This window comes from Mesoplodon densirostris, chromosome 11 (assembly GCF_025265405.1).
Source record: "Mesoplodon densirostris isolate mMesDen1 chromosome 11, mMesDen1 primary haplotype, whole genome shotgun sequence".
Taxonomy (NCBI): Eukaryota; Metazoa; Chordata; class Mammalia; order Artiodactyla; family Ziphiidae; genus Mesoplodon; species Mesoplodon densirostris.
This window is the reverse complement of record NC_082671.1, coordinates 50,106,693-50,120,638: the sequence shown is the minus strand read 5'-3', so window position 1 is coordinate 50,120,638 and position 13,946 is coordinate 50,106,693. Positions and strand designations below refer to the sequence as shown.

General features: G+C 40.4%; 1 protein-coding gene and 1 pseudogene across 2 annotated transcripts in view; one reads left to right on the top strand and one right to left on the bottom strand.

Annotated features, from left to right (window-relative positions):
• Positions 1-13,946, top strand: part of SPATS2 (spermatogenesis associated serine rich 2) — a 137,645-nt gene that overhangs the window by 40,083 nt on the left and 83,616 nt on the right. The window lies entirely within an intron of this gene.
• On the bottom strand, positions 5,835-8,268 carry LOC132499528 (protein ripply3-like; annotated as a pseudogene).

Here is a 13,946-nt window from a genome sequence, read left to right as displayed (position 1 = left end):
TCACTAAGCATAATGTCCTCAAGGTTTATCCATATTTTACTATGTGTCAAGTATTGGCACATAGTAATTTATCTTAAATACTTATTAATTAATCAGTTAATAATTTTTTCAAGTTAGAAGGTGTATTAGAAATCACTTTTTCTATATGCATGAAATTTTCCTTTATGGATTAGAATCAGTGAATATAGCTCTTAATTGCCTTATTTTGTTTTTGCCTAATAGCTGCCCCCATTCCCTTGTGCTGTTTGTGCATCTGTGCTTTGGGGAGATGGGAGGAATGGAGTTGACATGTGTGTGGAGGGGGTGAGGATTAAATGATCAGTATTGTTTAAAACCATTATTGAAGAATTTATACTGAGGATAATTTGGCTTGACTGGGCTTGGGTTACAGCCACCTGCATGAGGAGGAGGGTACCGACAACTCACCACGCAGCTGGCGGTGAAATAGGAAAAGACAAGCTTGTATGTATTCCTGCTCTGCTCCTTTTGAGCCCCCTCTACTCCCACACTTAGAGCTGCCACTGATGACTCATGTTAAGCAATTTGGAGGGTCCTGTGTCTTTTAATAGTAGTAAGAGGAGTTGTGCTGTCACATGGTTTCTGATTTTCCACTTAGAATGTATTTTAAATTTCCAGAAATTCTATTTTATTCCAATTTCCAATTCTGTGTTGTTCCAATTCAAGGTTTATATTTATAAAAAGGAGTTTATTGGTTTTTCTACATGAAAATTCCATTTTCCAAATTAAAATTTTTGGTGATCAGACCTTATAATTATGGGAGTTTTGGGGTTAGAATGACATATGGATTGGAAAGTTAGTGCCAGTGAATAAAGACTTTGTTGAGAAAACAGACTTATGGAAGTGTCTCACATTCACCTTTTTGACCTAAGGAAATCATCTCCTTTGTTCCTAATTATTTTTTAGAATATATCATTGCATTACTTTGGGTCTCTCTCCTTTTTCTTTTTTTTCTTCTCCTTTTTCATATTCCTTTATAAAGCTAATGAGAATAATTATTGGCAAACTGATGATATTGTGGAATAAGAACTCTTGGTTACTTTCTCATAACCAAAACCTTTAAAAGTCAGGAAAAATATTTTTATTTTGAACTCCCCCTTTTCTTGTTTTTGGTTATTATTCTGCAGGTCTAGAAGTTAGTGTTTGTAGGTTCTTACTGACACATTTCTTGAACCCGTTGATTGGATTTCTAAGTTGAAACAAATGTTATTTAGGTTAAACTGAGGGTTTTCAGCTTTGGTTTAATTTACTAGGAAGGAATCTTTTTTTAAAAAAGCATTACAATTTTTTTGAATAGATAAGATGCTTGTATGGTTCTAATGCCAAAATAGAAAAAGGCTGATTGAAAAGTCTTTCTTACCCTTGTTTCCTGTTTTTTCAGTTTCCATTCCTCAACAGATCATCACTGTTGCTAGTTTCTTGTTTATCCTTCCAGATATACAATATTTATGTATATATGATAGTATAAATATATTCTCCCCATCATATTCATTTAACAATATATCATATCAATACGTAAAAGAACGTTCTCTTTCCTCAAGACCATTTGCATAGTATCTCATTGTATGAATAAACCATAATTCATTAACCTAGTGTTCCATTGATGGACAACTAAGTTGTTTCCAATCTTTTGCTCTAATAAATATTGTTTCATTTGATAACCTTGAACATACCTTTCCACACATTTGCAGATATGCTTGTAGGGTAAATTCCTAGAAATTATTTTGCTGGGTCAAATAGTATATATATTTAAAAATTTTTTTTTTGGTATTTATTTATTTATTTATTTATTTTTGGCTGTGTTGGGTGTTCACTGCTACGCCCGGGCTTTCTCTAGTTGTGGCGAGCGGGGTCTACGCTTCGTTGTGATGCGCGGGCTTCTCATTGTGGTGGCTTCTCTTGTTGTGGAGCATGGGCTTCAGTAGTTGTGGCTACTTGGGCTCAGTAGTTGTGGCTCGTGGGCTCTAGAGTGCAGGCTCAGCAGTTGTGGCGCACAGGCTTAGTTGTTCCGTGGTATGTGGGATCTTCCCGGACCAGGGATCAAACCCGTGTCCCCTGCATTGGCAGGCAGATTCTCAACCACTGCACCACCAGGGAAGTGCCTGTATTTAAAATTTTGATAACTATTGTCTAGTTGTTTTTCATAGGTATTGTACAAATTTACATTCTCACTTAGATGTGAGGTAGCCTGTTTTCTCCATAGCCTTAATACCAGCGTGTGTAATCATTTTGGACATTTGTCAGGGTAAAAAACAGTGTTTTAGTAGTTTCAGAGTGCATAAAATAGGCTAAGTATTTTTTAATCTAAGTATAAACATACAGTCCTCCCTCAGTATCTGCTGAGGATTGGTTCCAAGACCCCCCACAGATACCAAAATCTGCAGATGCTCAAGGCCCTTTATATAAAATGGCATAGTATTTGCATATAACCTAAACATTTCCTCCTGTATATTTTAAATCATCTCTAGAGTACTTATAATACCCAAAACAATGTAAATGTTATGTAAATAGTTGCTGGCGTGTGGCAAAATCAAGTTTTTCTTTTTGGAACTTTTTGGATTTTTTTTCCCTTGAATATTTTTGATTTCGGTTGGTTGAATCTGAGAATGCAGAAACTGCAGATATGGAGGACTGGACTGTACATGGTATAAGAAGTCAAATAGTGGGCTTCCCTCATGGCGCAGTGGTTAAGAATCCGCCTCTCAATGCAGGGGACATGGGTTGGAGCCCTGGTCCGGGAAGATGCCACATGCCACGGAGCAACTAAGCCTGTGCACCACAACTACTGAGCCTGCGCTCTAGAGCTTGCGAGTCACAACTACTGAGCCCAAGTGCTGCAGCTACTGAAGCCCACACGCCTAGAGCCCATGCTCCACAACTAGAGAAGCCACCGCAATGAGAAGCCCATGCACCACAATGAAGAGTAGCCCCTGCTCACTGAAACTAGAGAAAGCCTGTGCGCAGCAACGAAGACCCAACACAGCCAAAAATAAAAATAAATAGGGGCTTCCCTGGTGGCACAGTGGTTGAGAGTCCGCCTGCCGATGCAGGGGACACGGGTTCGTGCCCCGATCCCGGAAGATCCCACATGCCGCGGAGTGGCTGGGCCCGCGAGCCATGGCCGCGGAGCCTGTGTGTCCGGAGCCTGTGCTCCGCAACGGGAGAGGCCACAGCAGTGAGAGGCCCGCGTACAGCAAAAAAAAAAAAAAAAAAAAAAAAGTCTTCTGCTTTCTCTGCCCTCTCCCCGACGATTCCCTATTCTAGCTGTCCATGGGTAATTACGACCATTTATTCTGGTATTAAATTCCATATTTCTTCATAGCATGGCTGTACTGACTTTTTAATCTTTTTAGGGGCAATCCTATTATGGAAGATGAGCATTTAGTTTTCTTATGTTTCCTCCTTCCTCATCTGTCCTTCCTTTTTCCCTGGTTCTATTCATAGGTACATTTTGTAACAATCTGTATTTTCAATTTAAAATAACTATAAGTACCTTTGTGTACAGCCCAGTTTACCTTTTATTTGCTAGTGTTGTCAGGTCCTTATAATGCATGGCAGTGTGAAAAGTTATATACCCCAAGACTTGAAAATTATACCTGCTATATCTTTAGAGTACTTTGGATCATTCTGATTTCCTAATTGTACATCACCTAAATTTGATGGATTTGCCATTCTAAAGCTCTAACAATACCTGAAATTATGACCTACTGCTAGTAACCCATAGTCTTGGTAAAGTTCCCATTAGTTTTTGTTAAGTAACTTGTATAATCTGTGATTCTTAAAACCTTTTAGTTTTAGGAGACACATCTTTCATTGTAGTTAATATCAGCCAATGTTTATTGGCTGGTTGTCAATAAGTGTCAGGCATTCTTTTAAGTGCTACATCTGTAGGAACTCATTTAAACCATATAACAGTCCTGTGAGGAAGATGCTAGCATTATTTGCATCTTACAGATAAAGAAATGGAGACACAGAGAAGATAAGTAGCTTGCTTGTAGTCATTTAGCTAGGAGACGGTGGAGCTGGGATGGGAACAGCAGGCAGTCTGACTTTTAAGCCCTCACTTATCAACTCGCTATACTGCATCTATACTAAGGCTATATATTCACCCTCAGTGGAGCATGTGCTTTGGCTTGGATTTCCATGAGCAGTGATGGATTTATGCTAATCCATCCACATTTAACATTTTTCATCTCTTTTTCTTTCCAAATCAGTATATTCCTGAAAATTAAGAAAAAATTAAAATATGTAATATAAAATTTACCATCTTAGCCATTTTTTTTTTTTTTTTGCGGTACGCGGGCCTCTCCTGTTGCGGAGCACAGGCTCCAGATGCGCAGGCTCAGCGGCCATGGCTCACGGGCCCAGCCACTCCACGGCATGTGGGATCTTCCCGAACCGGGGCACGAACCCGTGTCCCCTGCGTCGGCAGGCGGACTCTCAACCACTGCGCCACCAGGGAAGCCCCATCTTGGCCATTTTTAAATGTACAGGTCAGTAGTGTTAAGTATATTTACAAAGTTGTTGAACAGATCTCTAGAAATTTTTTGTCTTGTAAAATGGAAAATCTCTGCAGGCATCCCTTCATTTTTTTGCACTTTGCTTTACTGTACTTTGCAGATATTGCATTTTTTAAAAATTGAAGGTTCATGGCAACCCTGCATTAAGCAAATCTCTCAGTGCCATTTTTCCAGCAGCATTGCTCACTTTGTTGTTTCTGTGTCACATTGTGAGAATTCTCCCAATATTTCAAACATTTTCATTTTTACTGTATTTGGTTTTTTTTGTCTCTCCAAATACTTATTTCAAGTAGAACTAGGAAGACAACCAAATGTAAAATAGTTAAGTAAAAAACCTTGATGAGGGCCTCCCTGGTGGCGCAGTGGTTGAGAGTCCGCCTGCCGATGCAGGGGACGCGGGTTCGTGCCCCGATCCCGGAGGATCCCACATGCCGCGGAGCGGCTGGGCCCGCGAGCCATGGCCGCGGAGCCTGTGTGTCCGGAGCCTGTGCTCCGCAACGGGAGAGGCCACAGCAGTGAGAGGCCCGCGTACAGCAAAAAAAAAAAAAAAAAAAAAAAAAAAAAAAAAAAAAACCTTGATGAATACACTCATTTGGTCATCAAAATATGAAAAGCTGAAAATAATATTACATTAGGTACCTTGATTGAAAACAGTGTTATTCTATTCAAATAATAAGCCCAAAGCAGTCCCCACCTAAGAGTTAAAGCTTGTCTCTCTATTCATACACACGGCCCTTAGACAAGAATCATATATGTTTTTATCCAGAATGGTCCCTCCACCCAAATCCTTGTCTTTTTATTTTTGTTACTTTTATGGAAATTATTCAGTGTGTTTGTGTGTTTTTCATAAATTTTTTTTTTCAGAATGCCACTAAGCAACCACATCAACCTTGGACAATATCTGAATCATTTTTACAAAAGTGGAAATAGCCAAATAAAGGGTCTCAGGTTAAGTGAGGGGCATGGGTGAGTTATTAATCGATATGGACTAATTTGTCATTTGATCAGCACAGTGACATTGCTGAACATGCTTTGAAAGTTGGCCCCACCTGATAACAACCCATGTGGACACAAACCTATTGGTCCTAGAATCCTTTCTCAAAGGTATAAATGAGGCACAAAGAATCACTAGTAGAAGGATGAGTAAAAGATGAGTCTTTGCCAGAGTGGGGTGCTGGCCAGAGAAAGTCAAGTCCTTGTATACCCAGTTGAAAGGCAAAGTGTCCTGGCGAGGCTGTCCCCAAGGGCTGTCCCGCAGGGCACATGTGAGATGGATCTGGTGTAGGAGAGACAGACTTATTGGGATGAAGGGCACCCAGCATCCTCCGGAGAGTCAAGGTTGGGGAGCAGACCCTTACCACCAAGGCCACTGCAGACTCCGGGTTGCCGTCCTGGGTTTGTCAGCCGGTCTCTGCCCTTTCCTCCTGGGCTGTCTTCTGCCTCCTGGCACTGAAGGTCAGAGGGCTGGGTTTCTTCTTCCTGCTCCTCATCTGAATCTGACTCATCACTGTAGAGGTGAGTGGTGGCTTGCACAGGGAAACTGGCCAACACCTTCTGCCCGGAATTCTGCAGATACTCTTGATGCTTAGAAAGAGGTAAATAAAGTCTTACAGGATGCTGAAACCCAAAGGCCCCCACTTCGATCCAAAGGTTTGTTGGTCACCTCCAGGCTCAAGCTTAACAGTATTTGATAAGCTCCTCTACCTCTTACTGTTGTCATGATGTCCCAAGCACTGTGAGGGAGCCCAAGATGGAAAGATGAGTCGGACACAGTCCCCCAGTTCATGCATTTTAAATCTCACTTCTAGTTCTGGTGGGCTCAGCATCCTGGAGGGTCAGGATCCAAGGTCTCTATGGTGTTTGGCTCTTGGGCCCTCGAGGTGGCGGTGGTCCCCGGGGACCATCCCCCAGGGCCGTGACAGATGCGTCCCCGCGCCTCCCGGGCTCCGGCGGCCACCTCAGGTCTGATGGTGCCCTTGGAGCCCGCGCCCCTCCAGCGGCGCGCACAACCGGCCGCGCCTTTAACCAGTCTGGCGAGGGCACTCACCCTCCTGTATTTGTTATGGTGATCTGTGATCAGTGATTTTTGATGTTACCACTAATTGTTTTGGAGCACCACAAACCACGCCCATATGGGAGGCAAATTTAATGGATAAATGTTGTGTGTGTTCTGACTGCTCCACCAACTGGCCATTCCCCTGTCTCTCTCCCTCTCCTCAGGCCTCCCTATTCCCTGAGACACAACAGTACTGAAATTATAAGCATATTTTGTTTTATTGTGTTCTACTTTATTACACTTCACAGATAATTGCATATTTTATTTTATTTTTTACAAATTGAAGGTTTGTGGCAATCTTGCATTATCAGATGATGGTTAACATTCTTTTAGCAATAAAGTATTTTTAAATTAAGGTATGTACATTTTTTTTAGACATAATGCTATTGCACACTTAATAGACTACAGTATAGTGTAAACATAACTTTTATATGCACTGGGAAACCAAAAAAATTTCTGTGACTTGCTTTATTGCGATGTTCACTTTATTGCGGTGGTCTGGAACTGAACCTGGAGTATCTCCAAGGTATGCCTGTACCTATGAAATCACAATATCGCATTTCCCTCTCCCTACAGCCCCTGGCATCCACCATTCTACTTTCTGTTTCTATGAATTTCACTACTTTAGATACCTCATGTAAGTGGAATCTTACAATATTTTTCTTTTTTATGACTGAAACTTCATTTAGCATAATGTCCTCAGGGTTCATTTACATCGCGGCATGTATCAAGATTTCCTTCTTTTTAAAGGCCAAATAATATTCCATTGTATGTATATGCCACATATTGTTTATCCAGTCATCCATCAATGGACATTTGGGTTGTTTCCACCTTGTGTCTATTATATTGATAAATAGTGCTACGGTGAACATGGATGTGCAAATATTTCTTCAACATCCTGCTTTCATTTCTTTTGGATATATACCCGGAGGTGGGATTGCTGCATCTTATGGTAGTTCTATTTTTAAATTTTGAGGAAGCTTCATATTATTTTCTATAGTGGCTGCACCATTTTATATTCCCACCAATAGTGCACAAGAGTTCCAATTTCTCCACATCCTCAGCAACACTTATTTTCTGGGTTTTGTGTGTGTGTGTGTGTGTTTGTGTTGTTGTTGGTTTTGGTAGCAGCCATCCTAATGGGTATGAGATGATATCTCATTGTGGTTTTGATTTGTGTTTCTCTAATGATGAGTGATGTTAAGCATCTTTTCATGTGTTTTTTGGCCATTTGCATATCTCCTTTGGAGAATGTCTGTTCAAGTTCTTTGCCCATTTTTAAGTTGGTCATTTATTTTTCTGTTGTTAAGTTGTAGGGGTTCTTTATATCTACTGGATATTAACCTCTTATCAGATAAATGATTTACAAATATTTTCTCCCATTCCATAGATTGCTTTTTCACTCCGTTGATTATTTCTGTTGATGTATAGAAGTTTTAAATTTTCACATGGTCTTGTTTGTCTATTTTTGCTTTTTTAACTGTGCTTTTGGTGTCATATTCAAGAAATCATTGCCAAATTCAATGTCATGAAGCTTTTCCTCTGTGTTTTCTTCTAGGAATTTTAGATCTTATGTTTAGGTCTTTAATCCATTTTGAGTTGGCTTTTGTACATGGTGTAAGTGATGGGTCCAGCTTCATTCTTTTGCATGTAGATATCCAGTTTTCCAAACATCATTTGTTGGAGAGACTATTCTTTCCCCATTGAGTGGTCTTGGTGCCTTTGTTAAAAATTATTTGACCATACATGTGACAGTTTATTTCTGGGCTCTGTATTCTATTCCATTCATCTAAATTCAGTCTTTATGCCAATACCATACTGTTTTTTGTTTTTTTTTTGGCCGCGTTGGATCTTCATTTGCTGCATGTGGGCTTTCTCTAGTTGCGGTGAGTGGGGGCTACTCTTTGTTGCGGCGCCCAGGCTTCTCATTGTGGTGGCTTCTCTTGTTGTGGAGCACGGGCTCTAGGCGCGCGGGCTTCAGTAGTTGTGGCCCACAGGCTTAGTTGCTCTGAGGCATGTGGGATCTTCCCGGACCAGGGGTCGAACCCATGTCCCCTGCATTGTCAGGCGGATTCTTAACCACTGCGCCACCAGGTTAAGTCCCCAAAGTCTACTTTAGATTAGTACTAGTTTAATTCAATAAGATAGCTTGTCTTTCCCCCTCCTTTGTGCAGTTATTGTCATATATATCATCTGTATTTGTTATAAACCCAACAATACAGTGTTGTTATTACTGCTTTATACGATCCTGTCTTTTAAATAATTTAAGAGAATAATTTTTTTATTCTTTTTTTATTGGAGTATAGTTGCTTTACAGTATTGTGTTAGTTTATACTGTACAGAGAAGTGAATCAGCTATACGTGTGTGTATATTTATATATAGGCCCTCTTTTTTGGATTTCCTTCTCATTTAGGTCACCACAGAGCATTGAGTAGAGTTCCCTGTGCTATACAGTATGTTCTCATTACTTATCTATTTTATACATACTATCAATAGTCAGCCTCAATTTCCCAATTCATCCAACCCCCTGCCCCCATTTGCCCCTTGGTATCCATACGTTTGTTCTCTACGTCTGGGTCTCTATTTCTGCTTTGTAATTAAGATCATCTATACCAATTTTTTTCAGATTCCACATATATGCGTTAATATACGATATTTGTTTTTCTCTTTCTGACTTCACTCTGTATGAGAGAATAAAATTTTTAAAATGCATTCTTTTATATTTACCCATATATTTACTTTTTCCAGTGCTCTTCATTTCTTTGTGTAGATTCAAGCTACCAGCTGATGTCAGTGGATTCTCTAAGTTATTGGGGATGTCTTTATTTCACCTTCAGTTTTGAAAGACAGTTTAGCTATCTGGATACAGAATTCTTGCTTGACAATATTTCCTTTCAGCATTTTGAATATGTCATCTCACTGCCTTCTAGCCTCCCTTGTTTCTAATGAGAAGTTAGCCACTAGTTATATCTTTGCTTCCCTGTAAATAATAGGTTGTTTTTTCCTTACTACTCCCAAGATTTTCTGTTTGGGGCTTTCATCAATTTTACTACATGTCTAGGTACAGATTTCTGTGTTTTTGTAGTTGTGGTTCATTGAGCTTCTTTTTTTTTTTTTTTTTTTTTTGCGGTACGTGGGCCTCTCACTGTTGCGGCCTCTCCCGTTGCGGAGCACAGGCTCCGGACGCGCAGGCTCAGCGGCCATGGCTCACAGGCCCAGCCGCTCCGTGGCATGTGGGATCTTCCCGGACCGGGGCACGAACCCGTGTCCCCTGCATCGGCAGGCGGACTCTTAACCACTGTGCCACCAGGGAAGCCCCATTGAGCTTCTTAATGTGTAGATTAATTTTAAAAATCAGTTTGTATTATTTTTGGTCACTTTCTATCCTTTCTCTCCACTTCTTCTGGAACTCCTAATTCGTGTATGTTGGTACAGTTGTTCCACAGGTCTTTAAGGCTCTGTTTGTTTTTCTTTATTCTTTTCTCTCTCTTCAGATTAGATAATTTCTATTGCTCTTTCTTCAGGTTTATTTTTTATTCTGCTCTAGTATTCAACTCTAGAGTTCCATTTGGCTCTTTTTTTATGATTTCTGCTTTTTGTTGAGATTTTCTATCTGTTTAAGGCATTGTTCATATAATTTTCTGTAGTCTTTTAAAGCACTTTGATGTCTGTGTTTGCTAAGTCTGGCATTGAGCCTACACAGGGATGTTTGCAATCACATGGGGTCTTTTTTCCCTTCTCAGTTTGGGTCACAGTTTCTTGCATCTTTACATCTCATAAATTTTTGTTGAAACTGTGGACATTTTACATAATATGTTGTAGCAATTTTGGATTCTGATTTTTTTCCCTTTTGAGGGTTGTTGTTGCTTTGTTATTATTGTTGTTTTTTAAGTAACTTGCCTGGACTCAATCTGTAGAATCTTTCTCCTTGGTGTGTGACTGCTGATATCTGCTCAGTTTTGTTTTTGTTTTTTTAATTTCTGTTTTAATTTTTAAGTTTGGCTTCCTGGAGTGACACCTGTATCTGCATTGCTTAGTGGTCAGTTAATGATTGGTCAAAGATTGTGCTAAACACCTTGAGCCAGTAAGGCTTCCTCTCTCTGCTGATCATTGTGTGTGTTGGGGAAGCTCCTTCAAAGTTCAGACAGTTTGGGCTTCCCTGGTGGCACAGTGGTTGAGAGTCCGCCTGCCGATGCAGGGGACACAGGTTCGTGCCCCGGTCCACGAAGATCCCACATGCCACGGAGCGGCTGGGCCCGTGAGCCATGGCCGCTGAGCCTGCGCGTCCAGAGCCTGTGCTCCACAACGGGAGAGGCCACAACAGTGAGAGGCCTGCGTACCCCCCCCCCAAAAAAAAAAAAAAAAGTTCAGACAGTTTAAAAGTCTGCCCTAACTTTTACTTCCCACTGGGCCCTTTTGTGTCTTTTCTGCCTGTGTATGCAGGCTCCTGGTGGATGGACCCTTTCCAATCTCTCCAGTGCAGATGTGTAGAGCATTTATCAAGGTCCCTTAAGTTTCGTTTCCAGATTTCCTTTTTTAATTTCTATCTAGTCTGCTGGTCCATTGCTTGCACTATGACAGCAACCTCAGGCTAGCTGAGCCCTTGGTCTTGCTTTTTCATTTGCCACCAAGAATGCACACTCTTACTGACAATGCAGTTAGGCGCGGGGTTTTTCTGTGCTTTGCTTTAAATCAAGTCAGTCCTCTCTGTCAGTGAAGCTGCTGGTTTTCATGGCTTTCGCCACCTTGGTAGAACTACCTTTCCCACTGACTTCTGGGGATGGGAGTAGCTTTAGGCAATAATGCCACAGACTCTCTCTGTTCTTACCCCAAGTTCAGTAGTTTCTCATGAATAACCACAGAGAAGGTAACATTTGAGAAAAGACCTGAAGGAGGTGAGGAAGTATTCCATGTAGATATCTAGGGGAAGAACATTCCTGGCATAGGCAACACCTTAAGGGCCTTAAGGTGAGAACATATCTAAGTTATAAAAGGGACAGTAAGGAGGCCAATGTGGCTGGTGTGGAGTACCTAAGAGGAAGAGTAGTAGGACGTGAGGTCAGAGAGATAAAGTGAGGATGGGGACAGGGTGTTAGAGCAGATAAGACCTTTTAGGCCACTCTAAGGACTCTGCCTTTTACCTTGAATGAAATGGGGAACTGCTGGAGGGATTTGAACAGTGGAGTTGGGACATAATGTTTTATAATTTTAAAAGCAGCTATGTGAAATAGAAGCCAGAGAGTGGCAGAATAGAAGGCTCAGGATGCCAGTTAGGAGACTATTGCAGTCTTGATTATAGCAATGCAGGTAAGAAATGATTGTGGCTTAGATAAGGGTGGTAACAAGTGGAGATGGTAAGAAGCGGTCCAGTTCTGGTGTATACAAAAGGTAGAACAGATACGATTTCTTCTGATGGATTGGCAACGGGGAGTGAATGATACTGGTCCCTTATTTTAAGGGAATTTTCCTGTATATTATCTGTGAATGTTTTTTCTGTTCCCTTTATTGAGTCCTATGTTTTTTGAGTTTATTATATTTATTCTAATTATCCTTAGATTGGATCATTTTTATGTTCTAATATTATCTTCTAATTGCTTTAATATGGTTTTATTTTTAATTCTGAAAGCCTTTCTCCACTCCATTCATTCTGTTTTCTCTGTATCTCTTCTGTTTCTTGCTATTTCTGATATCTTATTGAATCTTTAATTGTGGTGTTTTGTTTTTCAGGTTTTCTTCAGCTTTGCAGACATCTTTCTTTTCATTCTATTTATTCTTTTTTTTTTTTGACTTTGCTTTTTTTTTATTTTACAAATTTAATCAGTTATACATATACATATGTTCCCATATCCCCTCCCTTTTGCATCTCCCTCCCACCCTCCCTACCCCACCCCTCCAGGCGGTCACAGAGAACCGAGCTGATCTCCCTGTGCTATGCGGCTGCTTCCCACTAGCTATCTACCTTACGTTTGGTAGTGTATATATGTCCATGCCGCTCTTTCACTTTGTCACAGCTTACCCTTCCCCCTCCGCATATCCTCAAGTCCATGCTCTAGTAGGTCTGTGTCTTTATTCCTGTCTTACCCCTATGTTCTTCATGACATTTTTTTTTCTTAAATTCCATATATATGTGTCAGCATACAGTATTTGTCTTTCTCTTTCTGACTTACTTCACTCTGTATGACAGACTCTAGGTCCATCCACCTCATTACAAATAGCTCAATTTCATTTCTTTTTATGGCTGAGTAATATTCTATTGTATATATGTGCCACATCTTCTTTACCCATTCATCTGATGGTGGACACTTAGGTTGTTTCCATCTCCGGGCTATTGTAAATAGGGCTGCTATGAACATTTTGGTACATGTCTCTTTTTGAATTATGGTTTTCTCAGGGTATATGCCCAGTAGTGGGATTGCTGGGTCATATGGTAGTTCTATTTGTAGTTTTTTAAGGAACCTCCATACCGTTCTCCATAGTGGCTATACCAATTCACATTCCCACCAGCAGTGCAAGAGTGTTCCCTTTTTTCCACACCCTCTCCAGCATTTATTGTTTCTAGATTTTTTGATGATGGCCATTCTGACTGGTGTGAGATGATATCTCATTGTAGTTTTGATTTGCATTTCTCTAATGAGTAAAGATGTTGAGCATCCTTTCATGTGTTTGTTGGCAGTCTGTATATCTTCTGTGGAGAAATGTCTATTTAGGTCTTCTGCCCATTTTTGGATTGGGTTGTTTGTTTTTTTGCTATTGAGCTGCATGAGCTGCTTATAAATTTTGGAGATTAATCCTTTGTCAGTTGCTTCATCTGCAAATATTTTCTCCCATTCTGAGGGTTGTCTTTTCGTCTTGTTTATGGTTTCCTTTGCTGTGCAAAAGCTTTGAAGTTTCATTAGGTCCCATGTGTTTATTTTTGTCTTTATTTCCATGTCTCTAGGAGGTGGGTCAAAAAAGATCTTGCTGTGATTTATGTCATAGAGTGTTCTGCCTATGTTTTCCTCTAGGAGTTTGATAGTGTCTGGCCTTACATTTAGGTCTTTAATCCATTTTGAGCTTATTTTTGTGTATGGTGTTAGGGAGTGATCTAATCTCATACTTTTACATGTCCCTGTCCAGTTTTCCCAGCACCACTTATTGAAGAGACTGTCCTTTCTCCACTGTACATTCCTGCCTCCTTTATCAAAGATAAGGTGACCATATGTCTGTGGGTTTATCTCTGGGCTTTCTATCCTGTTCCATTGATCTATATTTCTGTTTTTGTGCCAGTACCATACTGTCTTGATTACTGTAGCTTTGTAGTATAGTCTGAAGTCAGGGAGCCTGATTCCTCCAGCTCCATTTTTCGTTCTCA